This window comes from Papaver somniferum, unplaced genomic scaffold (genome assembly GCF_003573695.1).
Source record: "Papaver somniferum cultivar HN1 unplaced genomic scaffold, ASM357369v1 unplaced-scaffold_8, whole genome shotgun sequence".
Classification (NCBI taxonomy): domain Eukaryota; kingdom Viridiplantae; phylum Streptophyta; class Magnoliopsida; order Ranunculales; family Papaveraceae; genus Papaver; species Papaver somniferum.
Window position 1 is genome coordinate 877,313 of NW_020650970.1, and position 7,945 is coordinate 885,257.

Below are 7,945 nucleotides of genomic sequence, written 5' to 3' on the forward strand. Positions count from 1 at the left end.
ACGTGGGTTCGCTTTATATAATATAATAGATAAACATGCGGGGGGAATACATATGAAATAATTATTAGCTAGCTTTCATTCCTATAATTCTTTCCAATTAAGCAATATCCACCGGCAAAAACATAATCAAATAATTATTCTAATACCTCCAGATTGTGCATGACTGAAATGGTTTGCAAATTTATTTTAGTATTAGTGAGGAAGAGTTTTTCCTCGGAACTCTTAATTGAATTTTCAACTTTCAGTTTATGAGGTGAGTGTCAAACAGCTTAACCATCCTGTTATTCAAAAATCACTTACCTCCAGCAATTTGGTAGGATCTTGTCATAGTACAGTGACAAGATTTGTACAGTAACCACTTGATTCAGAGAATCAAGTTTCTCTGGTTCTTGCTAACACATCCTAAAATCGAATAAATGATTGTTTTTGATAAAAATTGGATTAGGTTTCTATTATAGCTTCCTGGCTTTCCCACTCTAATATCTAACGACCATAATCCGCCAGGTGATTATATCTCAACCGCCCACTACAACTTACTACTAACTAGCACTCTTTAACATATACGATAAGGGGCACCCTCTCACATATAGTAGGTACTTGACATATCTTTGGCCGGAGAGGGAAATAAGCGTGTTTCACGACAATGGAACAAGATGAAGCCAAGACAATCGCAGCAATAAAAGCTTTGCTTGATCAGTGGGGTTTGCCTAGTAGTGAGTTTAGGGGTCTGTTCTTTGATGTCTTAGCGTGTCGCTGGAAAGAAAAAATCACGAATAAGGCTTCTAATTCGTAGTTTCTGTGTTGTTCCTTTTTTTTATATTTAGAGTAGTTTTCTAGCCATTCTAGCCTGTGCAGCTATTAAACTCTTTGCTCTGTTATCAGTTTGTTTTTCTTATTAATCTATTTTAACCCCCGTTATCAAAAAATCAGAAAAAAAAAGAAGAAATGATAGAATAGGACGGATTCCGCATGCTGCTATCTGACACAACTACAAAGAAGAAAACCAAGCAACAGATGGCCCGGACAATCATGCTGCTGATGGAAGTCAAATGTGAAAATTTTCAACCAAAATATGGGACCAGACAATTCTATTATTTATCAGTTAAATTATTTTTCCATGACTCGGTGGATACCACACCATGTCAGATCGTAACCTATCTTCTTTTAATAAAACGCGCAATTGGGAGATACTTATATTAATTGGGGGATGGAGGAAAATGACAAAAACGAGATTTAAATAGTAAATCAGAGTCACCCCTTATCCGGATACTTTATATATTTCCTAATCTACCCCTCACTAATTATGTTAAGATGTGATGTGGTTTTTAAAAACACCTCTATTAACCTGGACAAGGTTACAATGGATACTCGAAGGCTGATCTTATGGTTCCTCCTTCTTCTTCTAAAATTATGGATAGAGTGGATATTAAAACTCCACTGCAGGATGTTGATTTTATTATGTCTGTTGATGGTTCTTATAAGGATCTTAATATGGGTATTGGAATTATTCATTGTGATAATGCAGGGATAGTAATTCAGTCAAGAGCGGACTTTGGACTGGTTGCAGGTGTTGTTGGTGCTGAGGCAACAACCTTAATTTTGGCTATCTCTTGGGCAGTAGAGATGAACCTGTCTAAAGTCCAGTTTGTGAGCGACTGCCTTCAATTGGTGGATTTTGTAAAAGAAGGCAAAGGTGATACGGATTGGCGCTGCAGTGATCTTTTAGAAGAATGTCGGATTTTTCTTTCTAGTTGTTTTAGCTTTAATATTGTGTATATTAGGAGACTCAAAAATAAGATTACTAACCGGCTTGCACGTCGGGTTAGAAAGTTTCACTTGAAAACTTCCTGGGTTTTTATTCCTCCTTTTCTGGATATTTTGTTGAGGAAAGAACCTTTAACCGACGTTTGTACTTTCCTTCTAAGTTAATGCATTGGTGTGTTTCTCAGCAAAAAAAAAAAAGTTAATAGATTAATTTGATGATGAGCAACATAAATCATTATCACTCTCACTAATTATGTTTAGTTAACTAATTATAATTAGTTAAGTTAATAGACTATTTGATGATGATTAACATAAATCATTATCACTTCATTTGGGTGGGAGCAGAAAGGAGCAAAATGAATTTTTTGTATGCCGACATGGAATATGTTTGAATACTATGCCGGCAACTTGAATATGCTTGAAGACTATGCCGGCAACTTTTGAAGACTATGTCGGCAATGAAATATGTTTTGAAGACTAGCCAAGACTATGCCGGCAATGAAATATGTTTTGAAGACTATGCCGGTAACGTTGAAGTCTATGCCGATAATGAAATATGTTTTGAAGACTATGCCAGCAATGAAATATGTTTGAAGACTATGCCGGTATTCATTGCCGGCTTTGTTATTCCTTTCTAGTCTATGTCGGTAAATTTTGTAACTGAATTCTTTTTTTCTGGAAAGATTTTTACTACTCCCGGCATTGTAGTCAAATAGTGGAGTATACCCGCATTGTATACCGGTATTGTTTTTTCTTTCTAAATCAATGCCCGCATTGGAAACACATTCACCTGATGTAACGAGTCAGATTCACCCATCTTCTTCTGGGATTTCTCTTGTTCACGAGATATAAATTTATCATTAGAACCTAGGTATGTACTTGCTGTGCAAAATTTATCATCTACGATTAAGTTGAGGGCTAAATATAATTTTAAGAGCTCGGTTTGTAAATACTCAAAAAGAAGGATCAAACCCGGTTTGTAGAAACTTATAATTCATTAATCAAAAAATAAAAAAAAAAACTTGCCATGAACATTTTTTGGGATAATAGGAGTTTGATACTTAGGTTTAGACCAATACTAGGTTTTGGTCTAACATTTGTCCAACGTTAGGGTTTGGTACCTGGACCAGACATTGACCCACATTGACGGTTAATGACCACATTTTAATTAAATTTATGAAATAAAAATTTGTAAAGTACTAAGATTACAAGTATATCCCTGAGGTGGGTCTAAAATCCAACGATTGAAAATAAAATCATTTATTCAACGGCTAGGATGCAATAATCCTAATACTATAACTCTTTTTCCTCCGCCTCCATATCCCGCTCAATCTTCGTCTTCTTCCTCTGCCAGTCTGCCTCAGTTCTGCATCTCTCACTCTTAACAACTCACATGTCAAGTAGAGGTTAGAATCATATCCAAGTTTCGTTTACTAGTTATTGCTTCATCTTCTTCTTTTTCTCTAATTTGTTTTTGTTTAGTTGATCAATCCAGTTTCTTTGATTTCTATCAAGAACCCAAACGCCGCAAACTCTATTAACTTCTTCCCTGATTTCTTCAGTTCACAAATCCATTAGATGAATTACTCTCCCAAATCAAAACCCAACTTTTAAATCAAACAAAACCTAATTTACCGAATCAAACAAAACCCTAATTTGGTGATTCAAATCAAGATCTCAATTTCACTAAACTGTAACCTAATTTATGAATTGAACAAACAATTATTTACCGAATCGAACAAAACCCTAGTTTACCGATCAAATTATAATCTCAATTTCATTGAATCAAAACCAAAACCCTAATTTCTACCCAATTTTGCTAAATCAAAACCCTAACTTCTGTACATGGAAACCCAAGTCTATGTTGTTATTTTGTTTTCTGGTGTTTGATTAGTTGGGGAGCTGTTACATCGGTGGGGGATATGGCGATGCTAAGGGACAAATGACAACGGAGAATGAAATATATGAAATTGTAATGAAGAACTTTTTCCCACTTACCCTACTTATGTATAATAAGCTCTGATTGTGTTTTTATTGTCTATTTGTAGTTAAGAGATTAAGAAATTGAAATAGATTGATGTTTTCTGCTGTTAATAGAAAGAAGTTGTGATTGTGTTTTTCCGGTCATGTGGGCACTGAATTAGTTACTCCGGTGTGGAAACTTGATGGTGATAGACATAGTGGTTGAACTGGTAGCGATAGAGAGACAAAAACGGGGATGGAGATGGTGCTGATGGCTTTAGAGAAAGAACAGAAGATGATTCCCTTCCTTGGATTGTTATGATGTAATTGTTGATAAAAATTAAGGGCATGATTGTAAATTGGTTTGGCAATTTTGTTTTATTTTTTTGTTTGGCAATTTTTTAATAATATTTGGACAGAAATCAAGACTTAAAAATGTCAATCCGGGTCAACGTTCAGTCCAGGTACCAAGCCCTAATTTTGGACAAATGTTAGACCAAAACCTAGTGTTGGTCTAAATCTGAATACCAAACTCCAATTATCCCACATTTTTTACTATCAGAAACTGTACCCTTAGCCATATCTGCAATGTTACAAAAGCTGAAAAGTTAACAAGAAAAAGAGTTACTACCTCCCTCTAAAAGCTTTCCTTTACAAGGATCGAACATTAGTAAGTCTCAGCATATGGTGTTAGTCTACCACACAGTTTACAAGAGGTGCAACAAAATGATATACCTCGTGGCATCATTTTCATCATTGAAAGTGTTTGCAAGAATAGAAAAGGTCAGCAAATCTGAATGACTTCAAACTGTTAGTTCTGGTAACGGGAGGATCGATTAGCGGAGGGACGATCCGAAATGTACAAAAGAATCAAAAGTCATTTACCTACAAATCTGAGGTGAACTGAGCGCAGACTAACCATATCCATAAATAGTAGGCCTTGATGCTATTGTGCTTTGTTAGAGAAAAAGAAGAAGCTGTTGCGTATAGTTTGGGATGAAGATGTTAAAAGGAAGAGAAGAGTGCATGGTGTAGTTGTAGGAAATCCTACAACCACATCCATTCAAGATTAAGTAACACTCTAAGAAATCATGGTGAAAATCATTTGTTTATTCATTAAGATCTTAAGGTTGAATAAGATAATACAAAGACTTTTCTTGCTCTCCAAATAAACTTTCTCTGTTTTAATTTCTTGTCTCACACTGACTCTAGAGATCTCCCATTACACAGTTTCTTTCCCTTTATATAGGGTGATACATAGTGGATGACAGCTAATAGATCCCCTATTTTCGGAATCACTGTGCGTTACAGTCGCTCATGTACATTCGCTCGACTTCGCATACTTTACACTTTCGCACAGATCATCACACTTTACTCGTGACTATGCTGACATCATCGAATATGTCATCCTATTTTTACCATGTGCGATGATCTACGCTTACATTGGATGGCCTTTACTTCGCACAAATATGGAGTATGCGATATTTCACTCCTACATTTTGCCTCTTCTCATGTCGTTCTCTCTATAAAGTGAGCGATATGAGAAATCTCCATCCAATAATATCGCACATGCTCAAATTTTCATATTCTGCTTTGCCGACACATTTCCAGAATTTGAGCTTCCCTAATTGACGCATGTCTTTTTATCCATTCGTTATCTGACACGTCCTTACAACCGTTTATTTCTATCCATTCATTCTTCGCATTAATGAGATAAAATCTCGGAAAACGAAGATAAATTTTTCTTATATATCTTCTTTCATCTTCTTTTTTCTTCTTTTTACCTTCTTTTTTCTTTCCCTCCACTTATGCATCTTAACTGTGATTTCATCAATCTGATTAAGATACATTTTCTTTTACCTATATATCTGTCATTACCATTCTTATAATGGCTCATGCTGGTAAAAAGATGGAAATAGAATTCACCAAACTGAAGAATGAATTTGACGCAAGAGACTATACACTTTCTCTTCCTTCCAAATCTGATTATTCATGCAAACTCAATCTTGAGTTAATAAATTCCGAACAATGGACTAATCAAAGGATCATCGTTTCATTAGGAAAACTTTTGAATAACCTTCATATTCCATTGTATGATCCAGAAATACCCTTATTCTACGAAATTCTTTCTGATGATCGATTCGCAAGGGGCATATTTCAGTTAAGTGGAGATGCTATTAGAATAGCTTTGGAATATTTTCGTCGTCCAGTAGGATTAGGAACTTCTTATTCCTATGAAGTGCGACATGAATCATACCGTGATAAATCCATCAACCCTGTAGAGTATACTCTTGATAATTTCTTCAAACATTACTATGTTGCGATCATGAAAAACAAATCAACTAAATGGGTCGTTCGTTTAAGAAGGAAAGATGGTATTTCTGAAGACAAGAAGATTATGCGAGATGTTGATTGGAACGACAAATCTAATAGTACTGCTCGCAGATCTAAGGATTCATGCTGGTTTAATTTTCCCGTTATTTTAGAAGGTCCTTATGTGTCCGGCAAAGCTGCTGATGGTTCTGACCTTCCCCTTCCTGAGAAACTTTCTTCTTATCATCCTTGGAAATTTGCCTTATCCGAGAATGAGAATAAGAAGATGGTATACGATCTTCGCATAAATACTCTTAATTTCGCATAATCTTATTTTCTTTGTTTCTTATTTTCCTACTTCTCTGATTTCAGGTTGCTAAGAAAGCCAAGACATCACATAATGCGTCATCTTCGCAGAATAAGGAAGTAAGAAACATCCTTTATCTAACTTAAACAATATTGTTGCCTCTGTTTCTTATTTTGGTTATTCGCGTAGGTTGAAGCTTCGGATGTTGAGACTACTGGGAAAATCAAGAAGCAACCCAAGAGACCCGTGTCTAAATCTGAGTCTAAAGCCTCTTCTTCAAATCTTTCCAAGAAGCGCAAGAATTCTACCCTTCTTCAAGTTCTGAATCCAGTGATGACGATATTTTTGCTTCTGAATATCCATCAATCTCTTCTTCAATGAAATAATTATCCAACCTTTTCTCTGATCCAATGTCGGCTCTTAATAATGGTGATCTACAATGCACTTTTGGAATGGTCTCGAAAGTCTGCGACGCTCCTATTTTAGATGATTCATCTCTTCGCGGAGCTGCTTCTGCAGTAAATCCAAGTTTCCAATATGAATTTATTTATATATCCATATTTTCTTTTATATTCTTTCTAGTCTTCCTTTCCAACACATAATACCTTTCTTATATTTTCGCAGGTATCTCGCTTATCCTATGCAGTTTCTTCGGATTACCAGAGGAAACTTCTCAGTCTGGGGAAAGAAAATACCAAACTTAAGACTGAAAATTCTGCCAACACTGAATTACTTTGCAAGGATCGAGAGAGGAATGACGAACTTATTGGTACGTAATCTTTAACCTTTTCATTCTCCCTGCTTTATGTGATAATTCGCACTTCTTATTTTTCTATACTCGCAGATATTTATAACCTTTCTGATGAGGCATCTAACTTTCTTGACGAGGAAAATCTTTTAGAACATCTTAATTCTTCTTTAAATAATTATCCTACTAAAGGATTTGAGAATCTTAATCTGGGGGAATTAAGAATGAAGTATACTGCTATTAGAATGGATCACAAACCCTTATTAACTACTCTTAATAACTTCAAACGTCGTCTTCACGAGAATAAGAAGATAATTCAGGTTTTGGAAGTAAAGAAGAACAAACTCATTAATGAAAAAGATGAGGTTGCTCTCAAGGGTGCGGAAACACTAGAAAAATTCCAAGAAACTGTCCTTAAAGTTCAAGATGAACGTGATTTAGCTTTGAGCGAAAAGAAAGCACTTATTGAGGAAAGAAATTTAATCCGTTCTCGACTTCTCATAGAAAATGAGGCTGAATTTAGTTGGGCTGCTAGAGTTTTGAATGATGTTAGGGAGAATTTATCCGTAAATGTGAGCCTTCAATCTGAACATTCTGCACTGGTTAAAGACATTATTTCCATTCACGAAGGTCATTTGTTTCTCTTTCATATTTGTCATTTCTTGAGGATGATATCTTTTTTAACTCTAACCAGTTTGTTTACACTTGCTACCGAAGAGAATAAACTCCTTGAGGAAGCCAAAAAGTTATCAATGGAGTTATCTGCTCGCAAATCCAAGTATCAGCAGTTAAAAAAGAATTACATCCTCACTGTTTCAAATAATAGCAAGGATGCCATCCGTGCTCGTGAT

At 35.5% G+C, this 7,945-nt stretch overlaps 1 long non-coding RNA gene across 1 annotated transcript; it reads left to right on the forward strand.

Annotated features, from left to right (window-relative positions):
• Nucleotides 1-2,939: 2,939 nt before the first annotated feature.
• Nucleotides 2,940-4,123, forward strand: LOC113344832. Its single transcript, XR_003357922.1, has 2 exons — nucleotides 2,940-3,736; nucleotides 3,862-4,123. It is a non-coding gene; the product is annotated as an uncharacterized LOC113344832 (long non-coding RNA).
• Nucleotides 4,124-7,945: the final 3,822 nt, after the last annotated feature.